General features: G+C 46.2%; 1 long non-coding RNA gene and 6 other non-coding genes across 7 annotated transcripts; all 7 read right to left on the bottom strand.

The window, feature by feature from the left end:
- Nucleotides 1–1156: 1156 nt before the first annotated feature.
- LOC110345027 (uncharacterized) lies at nucleotides 1157–5367 on the bottom strand. The gene is made up of 3 exons (XR_002388062.2): nucleotides 4953–5367; nucleotides 2310–2447; nucleotides 1157–1381 (listed from the first exon to the last, which is right to left on the bottom strand). It is a non-coding gene; the product is annotated as an uncharacterized LOC110345027 (long non-coding RNA).
- Nucleotides 5368–5710: 343 nt separating this feature from the next.
- On the bottom strand, nucleotides 5711–5782 carry Trnac-gca (transfer RNA cysteine (anticodon GCA)). Its single transcript has one exon. It is a non-coding gene; the product is annotated as a tRNA-Cys (tRNA).
- Nucleotides 5783–6707: 925 nt separating this feature from the next.
- Nucleotides 6708–6780, bottom strand: Trnac-gca (transfer RNA cysteine (anticodon GCA)). Its single transcript has one exon. It is a non-coding gene; the product is annotated as a tRNA-Cys (tRNA).
- A 1586-nt stretch (nucleotides 6781–8366) lies between these two features.
- Trnac-gca (transfer RNA cysteine (anticodon GCA)) lies at nucleotides 8367–8438 on the bottom strand. Its single transcript has one exon. It is a non-coding gene; the product is annotated as a tRNA-Cys (tRNA).
- Nucleotides 8439–13395: 4957 nt separating this feature from the next.
- Nucleotides 13396–13467, bottom strand: Trnac-gca (transfer RNA cysteine (anticodon GCA)). Its single transcript has one exon. It is a non-coding gene; the product is annotated as a tRNA-Cys (tRNA).
- A 1067-nt stretch (nucleotides 13468–14534) lies between these two features.
- Trnac-gca (transfer RNA cysteine (anticodon GCA)) lies at nucleotides 14535–14606 on the bottom strand. Its single transcript has one exon. It is a non-coding gene; the product is annotated as a tRNA-Cys (tRNA).
- Nucleotides 14607–17645: 3039 nt separating this feature from the next.
- Nucleotides 17646–17717, bottom strand: Trnac-gca (transfer RNA cysteine (anticodon GCA)). The gene has a single exon. It is a non-coding gene; the product is annotated as a tRNA-Cys (tRNA).
- Nucleotides 17718–19056: the final 1339 nt, after the last annotated feature.

Genomic DNA, 19056 nt, shown 5'->3' on the forward strand with positions numbered 1-19056 from the left:
AGATTCTCTCTTGTCACGAACTGATCCTCATTTCCCAAGATTTCTGGCAGCTTTGTTGACTTGTACAGCTAACAAATCATCCAGGGGGACTTTTCAAATCATCCAGGAGATCTCCTTCCACAAGAACAATTATTGAGCAGCTACTCGGTTTCAGGTGCACAGGATTGGGGACAGAACAGTACCTAGGTGACAGCACCTTCCCCTCAATTGACTGAAGGTCTGAGCCATGGGTGGATGGTTATTTAAAGGCAGAATACTGCTCATGTCAATGCATCAAGTTTAAAGGCAAATTGCAAACTGTGTCTGGGTAGAAATATAGGTGACTTTGGGTTTCTATGTGGTTTTAAAATTTATGTTTCAACTCTTCCACATCAAGAATATAGTCTAAAACAATGTTAGTGCAGCTAGAATAATAGGGCTGAGGAAAACACTCCCCTCCACCCATTTGAGTTTGGTACCAGGAGTCAAACTTGGGCCTTTGTGCTTGCGAGGCAGGTGCCAGAACCACCGAGCTAAATCCCGGCCCACCCATTTGAGTTTGGACAGCACTTTAGGATCTTCTTTCTTCCATCGTCCTGTGAGGGGTAGAGAACAGAAACCCAGAAAACCTTTGAAGTTCTAGGTGAGGGCACACGTGCTTGGATCTCCTGGCCTGACCTTTAGTCATCTTTACCTTACTTGAACCTAATTAAGGTTTCATAAATATACCCTACATTTCATGCATGTAACTAAGATTAGAGTGAATTCTGGGATAGGCATGCATATTAAAAGCCCCTGAGATAACTCAACACCCTGTCAATCATTCTTGTCAATCTTATCTAGAAACAGTAGGAGGTACCCACACTGGGGTGCACATCCCTTAAATTCTGAATGTCTGATTTAGGTGTGCACAATGCAGTACATTTTACCTTCCTGTTATCCTGGCACCACTTTTCTGTTTGTTATTTTTTGTTTGTTCTTTTTTTTTGTTAGCATAGACTAGCCCTGAGCACACCTTCGTGTGACCTTCAAAAAATGTAACTGCTTTTCACTTGCCATTTGACTGTGCATTTGCAATTCTTTGCTCATCTTACACAAGAGCCTGGGATTTATCTGCCAACCCACTCCACAGTAACAGTGTTACTTGGGAAAAGTTATACTCTGGAAAGGCCCAACTTCTAGAGGTTTATTCTTCATTGATTAATTCAAATCAATGCATGAAGACTGTATATTTGGAGATTCATTGTATCCTTTTCTGAATTAGTGCAAAACTGGAAGCCATTGAAGTATTCATGAAGGAAATTTGCTTGAAACCTCATAGCACCTTCACTGCTGGAATGTGAGGCGACAGTCAGGAATAAGATGGTCCAGGGCATGACCGTGGAAGGATGCTGCGATGAGACTATAAGTAAAGAAATCAAGTTGCAAGCCACATGTGTGATGTGAGCCTACTGTGACTTTTCAAAACTTATAAGGCACATTATTAAATAATGAAAGATGATAAACACATACAAATGTATGTTCACATGTATGTGTGTACATGTGTATGACAACCTACAGAAGGGAATAGATCAAATAGTTAATGTAGTTAATAGTTAACAGTTAAGGAATCATCCAATAGTTAAGGGCTGCCGCTTCGAGTAAGTGAAGAGACCAGGGGATGGGGGGAGCAAGCTTTTCTTTTCTGATGTGCATGTGTGATAACTCACGATTTAATGCTCCCTGCCTTCAATGTACTGAGGCTTCCAGGTAACTAAGAATACACGAGGGAAGCCATAGGAAAACCCTACAGGAAGTCCCTCCTGCCTGGTGTAGCTGAGTCATCCCACAGCCTCCTTTTCCTCAGACCCAGGACAGTTCTGTATCCCATATCCCTCCTTCCCTTTCCTTTATCCATCTCCCCTTCCAGGTCCCTTTCTTACTCCTTCCTGCTGTCACCATGGTTTCATACACCAGATGCCCTCTGGCCACCCAGCTGGGGCATCATGGTGGGCTGGAGTGGTGCCCCTGTGGTGCATCAGGGATACTCCTGTAGCCAGTGACCATGGCTCAGCAACACCATGACACCAGCTCTCAGCCCTAGCCTTCTGCTCCCTGACCTCCCTCAACTTCCCCAAAGATTCCAGGTGTGGAGGGACTGATGCCAGTGTGGGAATACAGACACAGAAGAAGTCCTAAATCTGTGTCAGAGCCAGTGAGGAAAAGGAGATAGACTGGGCTCCTAACTCAGCGGGGCGCTCAGTAAGTCAGTCATGGTGACAGCACCATAAGGCAGAGAAAAGCTTTGCTGTTCATGCTTGGACGCACCCTGCTCAGCTCTGAAGTCCTACCTGTGGCGATGAAGGTGAGGAGCCTCTTCCCTAAGGGAGGGAGAGAGCTGTGCTGGGGCGAGGGCGGTCAGGGTGCCTCCCGAAGGGCGGAAAGATAGGTGACTACAGCTGTCACTGATGCTACAGATGCTGGTAGCCCTATGAGGTAAAGGAGGAAGATGAAGTCCCTTTTTGACCCCAGCTCCAGGCCTCCTCCTGTCCTCTCAGGTGGCCCTAAGGCGAGCCTGTGACTGCATAAGGACAGGGCTTCTGTGAGTCACCTAGCCCTGGACGTGGCCAGCAGGCCTGCAGCTGGAACTGGAGAGAGGAGCAACAGGGGCCCCACAGGATCACCCACAGCCCTAGCTGGAGTCCCCTCTCCCCTCTGCATGTCACACTCCCTCCTGAAAATCCCCTGATTATCAAAGAAGGGAAATTGCAAAACTGGCCCAGGCTACAGTTCCCAAGGCAGAAGACTACAGGTTGAAGGGAGCCAGAGTTGGGGTCACTTGTAGCTCAGAGGGTCCCACAATACACACACTGGTGGGTTGAGGTTAAGGCAACACCAACTATTGCACAGGGTGGCTCTTAGCAGAACCCCAGGTGGTGACAATGAAGCAATGGCCCAGGGCCCTGGAAAGATGCCTGTCTATAGCCTTAGCAGCAGTCTGGAAGCATTCAGAGCTGTAAATGGGGCTGGGCCCCAACCCACAGACTCTGATTTAATAGGTCTGGCCTGGGGCCTTTGAAAAGGTACTTTATGGACTCCTGAAGTGATTCCAACTTAAAGTGGGGGTAAAGAACCAGCACAGTAAAGCCTCACCATCTGCTGGTTCAACAAAAAAATAAAATGTTCACCCTGGCTTTTACTAAAGAAGTTGAAATTCAGGCTCATATTTAAAGGGTCAAAACTGCTGGGAGCCCGGCAGTGTAGATCACTATGGCCAGGCCTAACTCGACTTCTCCCGCGGATAAGGCAGGGCCCCGTGGGAAGAGAACAGTTGACAAGAGGGAGTGTCAGAGCAAAGCCTGGCCTAGAAGAGGATGTGTCTTCCTCCCATCCATTTCCCATAAAACCATCAAAGCATGATGATCTGCAGACCTTAGCTACTCTCCTGGTTCCGGTTACAGACCAGCCCTTTATCTCTCCCTGCACTTCCCTTATCTCTACCACTATAAATAAACGAAGTGTAGTTGCCTGGCAGTCCTTTTCTCCCATCAGGAGGAAAAGCCCCACCTGGCCCCAGCTTTGTAGCTCTTTGTTCTTGTGTATGTCTTCATCTTTCTTTACTTCATCCCCCTGCCGTTCTCACTTGGTGGACCCTTCAGCCACACAGGCTGAGGCAAAAAACTAATGGAGAGAAGGGGGCAACCAAATTTGAACCAGAGACCTCTTGGTCTGCAGGCAAATGTTCTACCTCTAAGTCATGCCCCCTCTTGCTAATATAAGGCTTGATTAATATCCTCAGTCTAGAGCCACACCCAGGCAATTTATAACCTGAGTTACCACTTCAAGGTGGGAGCTCTCCTGAGCTGCATCAGAAAAACTCATCCTCCTGCAGTGTTAACAGGACACAGATTCCCTCCTCAGAAGGCTGGTGTCAGGGTCCTCCCAACTTTAGCACTGCCACTGGCTGCTGGAATGGTCCTCAGAGTCACGGTGGTGTCCAGCATGTCAGAACCCATGAAGAGAGTCTCCATGCCATTGAAGGGGTCCTTCCCAACACAGGTCCTGACAGGCAGCCCTGATGCTGCTGGCCCAATTCTTGGTTCAGGGTACTTTCCACAAAATTACCATCTATGACAAAAGATGGCCTTTTCAGCTTCCTGTTCTTACTAATGTAGATGGAGAGTGATGGAGAATGAGCCCCTCCAGGAAAGAGCCAGAAGGGGATTTAGGAATCCCTGAAAGCATTAAAGCACTAAGCTAAAAGCTCACAAGGAAATCAGCTAACATTCATGGGAGACAGGAGAAACAGTAACATTGAAATTCAACCTTTGAAATCTCTATATACGAAAGTATTAGAATGAATCAGAGCATCTCCCATATAAAAGGGAAATGCAAAAGACTATCAAAAATGGCCACATACACTGTTAAATGAATCAAATAAGAAACTCAGGAAATGTGGAATGTAATTGATGTTTTCCTTTCTCCTTACTTTTAATTGAAGTATAGCTTTCATACAGAAGAGTGCATAATCTTCATACACAGCTGGATGCATTTTCACATACACATACATATTCACCACATAAATTAAAACAGAAAAACTCTAGCACCCCTGAGGGTTTCTTGGACTCGTTTCCAATTATTCCCCCTGCCCCAAGGATAATACCACTGTCTCACCATGGATTAGGTGGCCTGCTGTTGACCTCTACATGCATAAAAGCTATGAAATTTTCCAGTGACAATTTGTTTTTCACTCATTTTGTGTAGGCTTAGCTGTGGGTTTACTAAAACTGTAACTGAGACAAGCGGCTGTGGAAAATCTTAGCTATCTAAGAAAACTAAATAGTTCAAAACGTGAGGCAAGCAGTAAGTTCAGGAAAAACAAATATTTCAACCCAGTTCTTAGCTCTACTTAGCACTATATACATCGATCAGCCACGAACACCACTCACTAATCATAGTGATAAAACCATTTAAGATCATAAGATTTCCTTTACCTGTTGCTTGAATTTTACATTACAGATTTTGACTCTATATTTTCATTATCATTCAGTTCTAAGTTTCCTTTATGATGTCATTGGATACTAGGTTGGATGTTACCAGTGTTGTCACCAAAACCGAAAAGCTTCTAGATTCCTCCAAAATGGTCCTAGATCAGAACTACTAGGAGTGATCTGTAATTTTACCAAGCTCAGCCAGTAATCCTGATGCAAGAGCAGGCTGGGTAAACTCTGATTCAGCATCTCCCTCCATGATGTAAACTGAAAAGACTAATTGAAAACATCTGAATTGTGCTTAGATGATTAAGAAGAGAACCCTGACTTGTACCAGATAATTGATGTCATAAAAGAAAACTGACACAGGGGCTAGGAAGATTACTGATAACAGTGACTAGAAAGCTGGAGAATGCATCAAGAAAGGACTCTTTCGGCTTGGCAATAAAAGAAAGTGCTAACTGGGGCACAAAGTTTTGCACCAGAGACCTCCTGGTCTGCAGTCAAATATTCTAGCCTTCAGCACTAATGGGTAGGGATCCCAAGGTAAGGCAGCTTTTGGGTCCTTGGGGGATTACAGTGGGTTGAGGAGGCGAGCCCAACACCTACTAGGAACAACACTGGTGCCCTGTCATGCAGTTCTGGAGGGAGGGCTCTAGGGTTTTATCTAGAAACCATAATGCATGGAGACTTCCTCAAGTTACTGAGGGCCAATGTAAGATGGGTGTGGATCAGTTAGCTGCCAAAATTACATGTGAATAAGGGGGCACCTGGATTTGAACCAGGGACCTCTTGATCTGCAGTCAAATGCTCTACCCCTGAGCTATACCCCCTGTAGTAACTGGGTCACCAAGTTAATGCCTTTCATCTGTGAGGTAACATGCAGTTTAGCAACATTAAATTATAGCTCCCTGTCAGGACCAACTTAATAGATGCTGCTAGACCTGGCTTGTAGGACTCCTGCCCTCACGTCAGCTTCCCAGGCCTGTCCTGGTGTGGGATCGTCAGCCCAAGAAAATAAGAGAAGGTGCGCACAGGTCCCCAACCCCATTTCTCATTGCCTTTCTAGTTTAGCCCAGGACCTGGCCAGTTGTGTCCAAACTATCCACACCATCCTCCCTGGTGGGTGCCCAGTTCACACCTTTCTTCCTTCATTGAGGACAGAAGGGGCCATAACTGAAACGCTGTCCCAGAGCTCCAGCAGCAGGGATTTGTCAAACAGTACTGCAGAGTCCCTGTCTCCCAAGTTAGAGTCACCAAGCCAGGCTTTTGCCCTTCAAGTGCATGATAAACTCTGCCATGGGAGAAAGAGTGGGTCAGAGGGAAGAGTCTGCCTTTCACAGAGAACTGGATGTTGGCATTTGTGTCCCAGGTCTGACCACTCCAGTGCACCAGGCTGCTGAGTGGGGTGCAGGTGGGAGGGACATGATGTAGGGTCAGGTGATGCTGTCTGTTCCTGGGAGCTCTGCAGTATGTATAGCTGTCTGTCTGCCCTGGAAAAGCCCAGAATAATTCTGCATCACAGCCCTTGCCTCCCTCTGAGAATCCAATAGACTGGGAGAAATTAGACATAAGCATAAGGAGGGCAGCCAGATGCTAAGAATCTGAGGAACACTGGAGTGCAGGAAGAGATGGAGGTGGTTTTCCATCCACACAGCAGTTGTGAAAGAGCTAGCATGTAGCTTCTGGTTCCTGGGAAGATCATAGTTGGAATGAAGGAAAGAAAAGTACAATAGTATATGAGTTTCAGCTCCACAAAAAGGAGCACCTGGATTTGAACCAGGGACCTCTTGATCTGCAGTCAAATGCTCTACCCCTGAGCTATGCCCTTTGCATGTGATGGGTATCTAATAAGCATCTTTTACCTTCATAGTCACACCTACCATTCCTACAACACATTCTAAGCTTCTGTGTATTTCCAGACAGTTGATAGCACTAGCAACTTATTCTTTAATTTATTCCACAAAAGTCCTTCCCCAGTCTCTAGGTCCCCAACCCTACCCAGTTCTTACACACCTGTACATGCCTCCCTTTGCATCAGCCTGTGGTGACAGCAGCAGCTGAGAGAAGCACTGACACATGCTGTGGGAAGGACCTCAGGATTTACATGTTTAATTTCCTCACTTTATACACAACACAACTCAGTGTGAAGAGATCTTGCTTCACCTTCTCTGAGGCTCTTGCAGTAGCTGTGTGTGAAGCCATCTCTTCAGCCTGTGCCCCCGTGCACTACACCCTGATGGTGGAGGCTGGAGAAAGAGAACTCCCCACTTCCTGACTAGGATCCTGGAGGAGTTCTGAGAAGCATCATGGAGATACAATAGCATCAGGAGCACACAGAGCCTGTGGATTTGGGCCACAGATCTCTGGAGCTGCAGGAGACAGGTCTACCTGAACTCCAACTCCACTGCATGAAAAGCAATCTCAGACTGAGCAGCAGGGACACAGGTGTCCCCTCTGCTGGCCAAGCCCCTGCACAGCACAGCAGCCCCTTGGAAGTGGACCTCATCCTTCTCCAACCCTCTAAACGAAGCCCTCCACCACTGAGACCGAAAGGCCCCAACATTCTGAAGATGTGGAGAAAGGACGCCATCTACAGGGGCACACGTGGTGGAGACAGCGCCTCTGAAACCATGTCAAGAAGACTAAAGCTCAGAATGGGTAGAGGCCCAGAAAGGAAAATCAGAATAAGGGGAATTTGTCCCCATCATTCGGACACTTTGATTTAGCTACTCATGCTCATTACACAAGTAGTAAATCCTTTTTGAAAAAGCAAAATTGCAATCTGTGTCTTTCCACAGTGCTGAACACAACTACTGTACCTACACACAGCCCATGCAGAGCCCCTCTGCACTCCAAAATCTCAGGAGAGTGATCATTATTTCTCCCATGAGTCACTCACTCAACAAACATGGAGCTTGTTAGGTTCTGTGTCCTGTCATCCACACCGAGGCCACAGACAGGTAAGACATTGTCTTAGTCCTCAGAGTATTAATCCTACTAGCAGTCAAACTCCCGAACCAAAACATTTCCTAACAGGAGGCCATGGGAGCAGGAGGAAAGAGCCTGCAGGTGACGGGGTGGTTCCTGGAGAGATGGAGCATTTGCCAGGGGAGGAAGCTGGACTCCTTAGCCCCTCAGATCTCCTGGAATGCTGGGTTTCCTTGCAGGGAGTGAGTCTCAGGGTACAGCCTTGAGGACAGCCTATGTCACCACGTGAGCAGCCCTGGCCAGGATGGGCCTCACAGCGCCCTCTGCTGTCTTCTTCTGGAAGCCAGAGCACAGACGACAGCTCATACCTGGGACTCTGCTGGGGGTTAAAGGGCAAAACGGGGGTGACAACAACCATCGCATGACTCTTTGTTATTGGTGACTTCAAGGAGTTTTACTCTCTGACATCTAAAAGTGAATCTAGAGAGGGGGCACCCGGATTTGAACCGGGGACCTCTTGATCTGCAGTCAAATGCTCTACCCCTGAGCTATGCCCCCACCTGCGTAGGTGTGTGTAATAAGCACCCTAAACCTGTGTGACCACACCTGGCTGTCATCATTCTGACAAGTGCACTTCTAGAGCTCTGCCATCATGTGTGCCCTTCCTTCTAGGCCACCCTGACCACCTCTGCACACCTGACTGCCACCTCCTCTGGTGACCAGCGCCTCCCGTCACCAGGTCTGGCTGAAGCAGTGACATTAAAATCCTGGAGTTCTTCAGGGAGAAGGCCACCACACTCACCTCCAGGAGCCAGACTCAGCAGAAGCTTTGGAGGACAGGAGGGGACAGGGCCAAGGCAGAAGTTCTTGGTTCCCCTGGGAACTAAGCCAGACCCTCAGGGAAGGGGACCTAGGGATGCTGTGTGCCTCTAAGGAGATTCCTGGATGACTGTAACCGTTTGGAAGATTTTGATTTTATCTGTGCCCTTCCATGGTATCAATCTGAAAAATTATACTGGTTAAAATGATGTGAAAACTAAACACGCCCAGTTACTGACCACATCATAACTGGGGTCCATCTTTATGATAAAGAGCTTCATTGCTCCAAACGCTCTGGGGTGGGGGATGATGGAACTCCCTTACCTCTCTCTTCTTCCCATTTTGCTCTCCATTTACAAAAGTCTCCACGATTGCATTTACAGAATCCCACAATGTACTGGACAGAGAAAGTGACCTGAAGAGAGGGCCCCATGGATGGAAAAATCATGAAATAGAAATCAGAGAAGTCCACAGTTTCTGGAGCATGGCCCAACACAGACATTGCAAACTTTGTTCAGTAGGAAAGAAGGGCCCAGCCAGTGACTGGATTGGACCATGAGCTGCTAGAACACAGGCCCTGTCTCTGCCCTGGAATTAAGCTCACATTCCTGCTTGACTAACACCATTCTGCATTGCCTCACCCAGGAAGTCCATTGCACTGTAATCTCTCTTCCTTTCCAGAGATCTACGGGGACCCAACTGACCTCCTTCACCACAGATGATACCAGGCTGTGACTTTCCTCTGTCCTTCCTTCCCCATAGCCTATGCCAGAATCCTAGAAAAAATCCTCCTCCAGCCCCCTCAGCCTCCTCCTGCTCCATCCTCCTGGGGAACCGGCGTAGGAATCCTTGTTGAGAGCTGGAGTCCTGCTCTCTCCTCCCTCCCAAGGCCTCTTCTTCTCCCACCCCCTCTGCTCTCCACCTCACTCTCACCTCTGCACACAGGGCTCTCAGGGGTTGGTCTGCAGTCTGCGTCTCACCTCTCCCTCTCACTTCTCATTTTCTACCTGGGCTAGGAGGAGAACTCCTTACCTGAGATGTCACACCCCAAGCTGTCCATGAGCCACTAGGTCAGCACAGCTGGAAGAGGCCCAAGATGTTTGAACCATGGGGCTCAGCACTCAGGATGCACTGGTGTTCATTTAGGGGACTCTGCCTTGTGTCCACTCTCCGGAAGCCACCAGTAGGACACTAAAAGACCTCACAACCCCATGACATGGAGTGAGGACCATCAGCCACAGGAACAAGAGAGGCAAAGACCTGTGGAAGGATGGTGGGGCAGGGAAGCCCAAAATTCACTGTGATTTGCAAAGGACGATCAGGGCACCGACAGTGTTTACTTTCTTGGTTAACAAAATATGTAACTGTATTTGTTACTGTGAAATACACTTCCAATATAAATAATATCACACCCTTGAATCTTCGTAATGTCATTTACAAGACTGAGGAGTATAGCATATAGAGTTATTAAGGGTCTCTGTTTCCTGATATCACGGAGAATGCAGATCAGGTGTGAGTGGAGGGACCTGGTAGCCAGAAGTGACAGAGGATAAAGGGACAGAGAGAACTTGACAGCAGCTTGTGAATCCACAGACACGAATTTCTCCACAACTTCACACAGGTTTTCCAAATGTGGATGAAGGGTTCGTAGGTTGAAGACAAAAGATGAAAGGACATGAACATAAGAGAAATGACCACATAAGAAAACTGAGGCCCATACTTCCAAAACTACTATATAGATTCAATGTAATGCTGATTGAAATTCCAACAATATCCTTCACAGAACTAGAGAAAACAATCCAAAACTTCATTTGGAAGGAGAAGAAACCTAGAATAGCAAAAGCAATTCTAGGCAACGGAGACATGGCTGGGGGTATCATAATCCCCTACTTGAAACTATATTACAAAGCTACTGTGATAAAACAGCATGGTACTGGCAAAGAAACAGACCCAAAGATCAGTGGAATAGATTAGAAGATGCAGAAACAACTCCAGACATACTCAGCCACCTCATCTTTGACAAAGGAGCCAACCACCCTCATTGGAGGAAAGATAGCCTATTTAATAAATGGTATTGGAAAAACTGGATTTCAACCTGCCAAAGATTAAAACTAGACCCATACCTATCACTGTCCACTAAATTAAGATCGAAGTGGATTAAAGATCTAAATATTAAGTCAGAAACACTAAACTTGCTGGACGATAAGTTAGGTAGAACTCTTGATGACATTGGCATAGGAAAAGACTTTATGAACAAATCTTCAGTAGCATGGGAGCTAGCACAAAGAATCAACAACTGGGATCTCATCATATTAAAAAGCTTCTGCACTTCAAGAGAAACCACCAACAGAGCTAAGAGACAACCTACAATGTGGGAAGAAATATTTAGCAGCTATACCTCAGACAAAGGACTACTATCTAGAATATATAAAGAACTGAAAAAATCAGACCCCCCAAATTCAAAGACCCAATTCAAAAATGGGCATCCAAAATGAACAGACATTTCTCAGACAAAGAAGTAAAAGCAGCAAATAAATATATGAAAAAATGTTCAACATCACTGGTCACTCATGAGATGCAGATGAAAACAACACTGAGATTCCACCTCACCCCAGAAAGAATGGCTGCTATCAAGAAATCAGCCAATAACAAATGCTGGCAGGGGTGTGGAGAGGACGGAACCCTTATCCATTGTTGGTGGGAGTGCAGACTGGTGCAACCACTGTGGAAATCAGTGTGGAGATACCTCAAAGAACGAGGACTGGAAGTCCCATTTGACCCAGCTATTCCCCTGCTGGGGATCTTCCCCAAAGAATTAAAAGAATCATACCACAGCGATATATGTGCACCTATGTTTATGGCGGCACAGTTTGTAATAGCTAAAGCTTGGAAACAGCCCAAGTGCCCATCGACTGGAAACTGGATAAAGAAGATGTGGTTTTTTTATAAAATGGAGTACTACTCAGCCATAAAGAATGAGAAACTAGAGACATTTATAGCTAAATGGATGTACATTGAGGCCGTACTCTTAAGCGAAATAAACAGGACACACATGTATAAATACCAAATAGTTTCTCTAGTGTGAGAAATTGAAAGTGTAAATAAGGATGAAAATGATTAAAATGAATAATTGATAATTTGACTTTTTTTTGGTTTTTTGGTACCGGGGACCAAACTCGGGTTCTTGCACTTGTGCAGCAGGCAGTGAAACCACTGAGCTAAATCCCTGGCCCAAATAATTGATAATTTGAAATAAGAAAGGGTCCAAGGGTTTGGGGATGGTGGGAGGGGAAGGGGAAAGGGAAGAAGGGAAAGGAAAAATTATGAGAAAAAAAAATGGAATCAAACTCTGTGTAAATAGGGAAGGGTGGAGGGGGTGAAGGGTGCACAGGTAATGGGAGAAAAAATAAGAACTAAGATACATCATGTTCAGGTACAAACACCCAATGATAAATGTAAACAAACTGTATACCTAAAATGCACCAATAAATATATATATATAAATTTTTAAAAAAAAGAAAACTGAGGCCGACAGAAGGGCTGGACAGAAGGGCTGGTATTGGGAGGTCATATGGGTGGCAGGACCATGTGGAAGAGGGTGGGGCTACTGACCTGATCATCCTCTTGTACCTTCTTGCAGAAAGGTTCAGCATTGGGGGACCTCAAAAGTGAAGGACACTGTTCTCTAAAGGCATGCACAGTGAGACAAGGAAGTGTAGGTAGGAAGGCTCTGACCTGAAGTCAGGTTCCTGTGATCACCAGTGAAATGCTGTGCTCAGAACAACTCGTGTTGCCTAATAATCACGCTCTATTCTGAGCTGTACTGCAGGGAGTTGAGACCTTACCTAAAGCCTTTCACCTGCCCTAGCGGTGCTGCACCATAGAATTGGTCACCTGTCTACCATGGCCACCACTTCATGCTACCCTTCCCTGCCTTTCCCACAGTGTCCCACCTCTGCATACCTTTCCATTGCCTGTAATCCAGCCCACTATTCCACATCCCTCTGTGAATGTAGCAGCTTGGACATCATTGATGTTGCTACCGCAGTGTTGTTTAGTTACATTGTCCTGTAAAATCTTCTATTTTCTTTTACTTGAATCATCGCATATTAGCAGGGGATTGTGCTTCCCAAAATTAAAGTTTCAAGATCTCCCCTGAGTGCTACAAATCAAAATTACCAGAACTGTCTATATTTTTAGTAAGGTTCCTCAGAACTTCTGTTGCAACTTAGGCTGAATTACTGATAATTCAGCATGCCCTCCAGAATGCAAAAGTTACTGAGGAGCCAATTGGGAACTGTTTGTAAAAATACACATACATCATTAAAAAGAAGTCCAGATCTGGGCGTGCTGACACACACATATAATCTGATCACTTGGGATGGCTGAGGCAGGTGGATCTCCAGTTGGTGTGCAGTATGGGCAACTTAGTGACACTAACCTCTTGTCTCACAATAAAAAACTAAAAAAAAAAAAAAAAAAAAAAAAGTCTAGGGATGAAAGTCAGTGCCGAGGTCCTTGGTTCACCTGTACTACAAAAACAAACAAAAGCTATTGGAACCAACACAGACACCCACAATCATGTCTTGTGCCATATGCTTGATGTCACCAGAGAAAGCAGAGACTGAATGTATGAAGAGTGGTAGTAAGAGGGAATAAAGACCCCTGTAGGTTTGGCAATAAAGTAAGTGACAGCAGGGGACACCCGGATTTGAACCGGGGACCTCTTGATCTGCAGTCAAATGCTCTACCCCTGAGCTATGCCCCCTTGTCAAAGAATAAGAGCATAATAACACCCCTTTATATGACTGGATGCATCCAAGCAAGGCAGACTTGCTGGACAGGATGCCTTGGCCAGCCCTGTCCCTCAGTACTGCCACTCCCTCCTCCCCTACTCCTGTCCTTATTGCTGTAATACTTCTCAGGGACCTAGGCTAAGGAGACCTGGTGACTTTGTTGGTTTGTACAGCCGAGCAGACTTCTCAAATCATCCAGGTGATCCCCTTCCACAAGAACAAGTATTGGGGAGCTACTTGCCTTCAAGTGCATTGGACTGGGGACAGAACTGTACCTAGGTGACCGCACCTTCCTCTTCACTGACTGAAGGTGATGCTTAATTGATGGCAGCATAATAGTCATGATAATTCATCATTTAGAGGCAAATGCAATGCAAATTATGTCTGAGTGGACATACAGGTGATTTCAGGTTTTTATGTGTTTGTATTTACCTTTTAACTCTTCCTCTCAAACATACAGCTTTTACATAAAAAAGTTAAGTTGGAAAAATTATTCTCTCTAGAAATCTAACTTCTAGGGGTTCATCCCTCATAAACACTCTTTCCACCTCACTCTCGACTCTGCACACAGGGCTCTCAGGGGTTGGTCTGCAGTCTGCATCTCACCTCTTCTTCCACCTCTCATTTTCTACCTGGGCTAGGAGGAGGACACTTTACCTGAGACGTCACACCCCAAGCTGTCCTGAGCCATCAGCTCATCACAGCTCGAAGAGGCCCAAGATATTTGAACCCTGGGGTTCAGCACTCAGGGTGCACTGGTGTTGTTGTGCAGTATGGGCAACTTAGTGACACAGTGATCTCTTGTCTCACAATAAAACCTAGAAAAACGCTAGGGATGAAAGTCAGTGCTGAGGTCCTTGGTTCAATCACCTGTACTACAAAAACAAAACAAAACACTCGAACCAACCCAGCCACCCACAGTCATGTCTTAGGCCATATGCTTGATGTCACCAGAAAAAGCAGACACAGAATGTAGAAAGAGTGGCAGCAAGATTGAGTAAAGACCCTTGTGGGTTTGGCAATAAAGTATGTGACCAGTAGGGGGCACCCGGATTTGAACCGGGGACCTCTTGATCTGCAGTCAAATGCTCTACCCCTGAGCTATGCCCCCTTGCTGGAGAAAAGAGCATGATTACAGCCTTTATATGAGTGAATGCATCCAAGCAAGGAAGACTTGCTGGACAGGATGTCTTGGCCAGCCCTGTGTCTCTAAACTGCCACGCCCTTCTGCCTTACACCTGCCCTTATTGCTCCACCACTTCTCAGGGACCTTGGCAGAGTAGACCTGGTGGCTTTGTTGATTTGTACAGCTGAGCAGACTTTTCAGATCATCCAGGTGTTTCCCTTCCACAAGACCAATTCTTGAGGAGCTACTTGCTTTCAGGTGCGCGAGACTGGGGACAGAACTGTACCCAGGTGACAGCACCTTCCTCTTATTGACTGAAGGTCAGAGCCATGGATGGATGGTTATTTAATGGCAGTCGTGATAATCCATCACTTAGAGGCAAATGGCTAATTGTGTCTGAGTGGACGTACACGTGATTTCAGGTTTTTATGTATTTTTATTTATGTTTCAACTCTTCCACCTCAACCATGTGGCTTTTGCATAAAAAAGTTACCTTGGAAAAATTATTCTCTGCAAATGTCCAACTTCAAAGGTTCATCCCTCAGAAACAATTCTATCCATGGGTGAAGACTGTGTGTGTGATTTGTTGTGTCCTTTTTCTGAATTAGTACAAAAACTGGAAGCTATTTAAACATTCATGAATATAAGTTGGTGAAAACCTCCCGGCACTTCAGTCCCGGGTGGAATGTGTGCGGTCAGTGTGGAAATCGCTGTTTAGAGCTGGAGTTCCGCTCTCTCCTCCCTCCTGAGGCCTCATCTTCTCCCACCCACTCCGGTCTTCACCTCACTCTCAGCTCTGCCCCCAAGGCTGCAGTCTTCATCTCAGCTCTTTTTCTCAGTTCCTGTTTTCTAGTCCCGGGCTTTCAGAGAGACTCCAGAGAGATAAGCTGTCTTTGGAAGAGGGAAATCCAGCCTGTTTGGACATCCAGGGCTCAGACCTCAGGATGCCCTGAGATGGGACCAGCAGTCTCTTCCCTGTGGCCCGTGCCTACTGGGAGATACCACAATGTGGCCAAAGGGTTGCACAAACCCTAGGACAGAGCTTAAGTCCCATCATCCAAAGGGGCACAAGAGGCAGACAGCTGTGGCAGGATGGTGGGGGGGCCAAAGCCCACAATTTCATCTGAGTCCAAAGAACGATCAGGGTAATGACAGAATGTTTTCTACTTTGGACAATATGTTTAATTATATTTATTAGCTGTGAAATGCAGTGTGAAGAATGTAACTTCTTTCAGTCTCTCTCATGATCCTTATTCGAGTTAGGGATTGGTATGGGTCTTGATATGACTCAGTCTGCACATGTACTGTGAGTCCTGGGCACACAGGACAGGGTTAGGGTGTAGGTAGGGAGCCTCTGAATTGGAATCAAATTCCCGTAATGATTGATGAAATGCTTTACTCAAAAAAACTAGTGTTTTCCAGTAAATGTGTTACAATTTCGAGCTGTAATGCAGGGAGCTGAGTCCTTACTTGTGTCCTGCCGCCACCCCAGCAGTGCTTAGCCACTACAGCTGGTCACCTTTCTTTCTACTACGGCCACAGCTTCATCCCAGTCTTCCTGACTTTCCCACTGTCTCCCACCTCTGCATACCTGGCCAGTGCCTATGCCTCCAACCCAGCACCCAGCATCCCACAGTCAGGACTGAAGGCACCAACAGGGACATCTCTGGAATGGCACTGGTGATTATACAGTGCTCTAAACCCCAACATGGTTTTTCTGGCATTAGAATCATTGGATGTTAGGATGTTACTAGAGGATTGTGCCCCCCAAAATTAAAGTCCCCAGATTCCCCCTGTGTGGTACTAATCCAAATTACTAGTGTTGATTTGTACTTTTAGTAACCTTATTCATTTAACTCGGATGCAAATCAAGGTGTGTAACCTGATTCAGCATGTTCCTGCAAATGTAAACTTTAAATAATAACTAATTAGATACTTCTGAAACACACATCATTAAATACAAGGCTCTGGCTTCTGCCAGATATCTGATGTCACCGGAGAAAACTGACAGGATATTAGGAGGGGTGGTGATGAGGATGACTAGCAAGCAGAAACCTGAATAGAGAAAAGGTCCTTCTGGGTTTGGTGATAAAATGAATTACCAGAAGGGGGCATCCAGATTTGAACCAGGGACTTCTTGATCTGCAGTCAAATGCTCTTCCCCTGAGCTATACACCCTAGCCTGACTTAGTTTCCTTCTTAACCTATGTCACTTGTGTTACCACAGCCATAATGTACTACAGATCATTCCTTCTCAATCAGACTATGGAAGCTGACAGATTCACCATCAACTGACCAGAAACCACTCTTTAGGCTATAAGTCACCACTCTGTTCCCCAGGGGACGCTCCCAGGACTGATAGGCTCTTTTCTACCCAGCCTGCTTATAGGCTCAGTCTGAATTCCTTCAATAAATGAGATGTGGATGACAGGATTAACGAAACTATTTTTCATTATGGCACACAGAACAATGAGAACATTTCTCATACTTTGGGCCCCAGATATATGCTGACAACGACATTTCAAGATGTCAAAACACAAACCTCCCCAGGAACAAAGTGCACCCGATGCTCAGTTGTCCTTCAGAACCAAGGATGTGACTGCCAGCGGTGAAGAACAGATCCACCCCTATCTCCATTCCCTTCCAGAGGAGGCTTGTAGTGATCCAGAGATCTGTGAACATTAAGACAAGATTTCTGTCCCTTGCACCCTAATCCAGATGAAGTACTGTATAGGATCAGACATACTACGATAAACATTTACACTCAAGGACTGGACAACAGGGAAATGCAACATCATTGAAACTGGTTCATGGTCATTCCATGGTAGGCAAAATTGTCCCTCTTTCCCCGCTGGTACAGCTGGAGCTTCCTGCTAGATACCAATTTCAGTACTTTGGAGCCTTTTCACAAGAATCTGACAGAGCACATCACCACAAAACTGACAGAACAAGAAGTGCCTAGGGTGTGTGGGGGTGGGGTGTGGGGTGGCTAAATTATAAACAGCAATAAACAAAAACACCAGTAGGGGGCACCCGGATTTGAACCGGGGACCTCTTGATCTGCAGTCAAATGCTCTACCCCTGAGCTATGCCCCCTAGTGGTGAATGAAAGCCTCCCAGTGCCTTTCATCTGTGCTGGCACACCCAAGGTTTCTGTGATCCGTAAGTCTTACTCATTTGTGGTTTGCCTGTAGACACTCATGGGCCTGGACCCTGGTCCACAAATCACAAATTGCCCAGGGGCTCCTCTATCCCTGCACCCGGCCAACTCCCCTGCCCTCCTACATCTCTAATGGACTCTTGCGGTCCACATCTGTAAGCCCACCAGTGTCGGTGCAGGGAGGCCCGGGCTTGGGAATAAAGTCTGCGGTGAGGTCCTTCCATCTTTCACACCTCCTCAGCTCCACCTCGCCGTCCAACACCTGCTTCCTCCTCCACATCCCTCTCCTCTCCCCATTCCCTGCCCATCCCTAGTTAGCCACATGCCTGTAATCCTAACACTCAAGATCCTGAGGCAAGAGCAGCATGAGTTCCAGGTCAGCCTGGACTACAGACTGAATTTCTCCCAAAGCAAGACCTAACTAGAAAAAAAGCCCTAGCACGATTTTTCTCAGAATGCTCATACTATAAGCCACACTCCAAAAATAAGCCCTAATTAAGAGCATCCACCAGATGAACACATGTGGTAAGTCCCTTGCAACACACAACAGAAGTGTTGAATTATAAAATAATATTAATAATGGTTAAATACAAATAAATATTATTGATATCAATACCTAAAATAAATGATAAAATAAATTATAATTAAGTATCTATAAATACCCAAGTGAACACCTTTGGACAGAGGTAAATGCCCATGTAAACAGATGAGTTTGAGACTTATTGCCGAATGACCGACTGGAATACAGACCCAATGCACGAATAATGTGTGCACTTGATAACATAGTAATCTGCAACCTGTAGTGATCTGCATCCTCCCCAACTCTTCTCTCCTCTGGAACATTCCCCTCTCCTACCAGGTCTATTTCCTGAGCCCCAGCTCTGGGTACTCTGATGTCTCTTAAAATTAGAAACTGTTGGTCTAGAGCAGAGTTGGGAGGACCAGCAATCATGTGCATAGTTTAACCCCTGTGCCCCAGCCATCTCTGGCTGACCCTGGTGGGTGCCACGATTCCAAACCAGCTGCGGGGATGCAAAGGAGGCCGAGCTAGACCTGACCCAATGTCTGTGACTGCCAAAGGAGCTTGTTCCTAACCACAGGCGGCATCTGCACTGTTTAGCAAGCTCCCAAAATGACCCACAAGGCCAAAAACTCTAAGAACTGGCCCTGGAGTACAGACCATGTACCATTCCAAATCCTGGAGACCCCATCAGCTTTGCCTGAAGTCTCCAAGCCGCGCGGTACATTCCTGCTCGTCGAAATCCACATTCTAGC

This window comes from Heterocephalus glaber, unplaced genomic scaffold (assembly GCF_053883595.1).
Source record: "Heterocephalus glaber isolate CG9 unplaced genomic scaffold, H.glaber_assembly_v1.0 deba00000818, whole genome shotgun sequence".
Taxonomy (NCBI): domain Eukaryota; kingdom Metazoa; phylum Chordata; class Mammalia; order Rodentia; family Bathyergidae; genus Heterocephalus; species Heterocephalus glaber.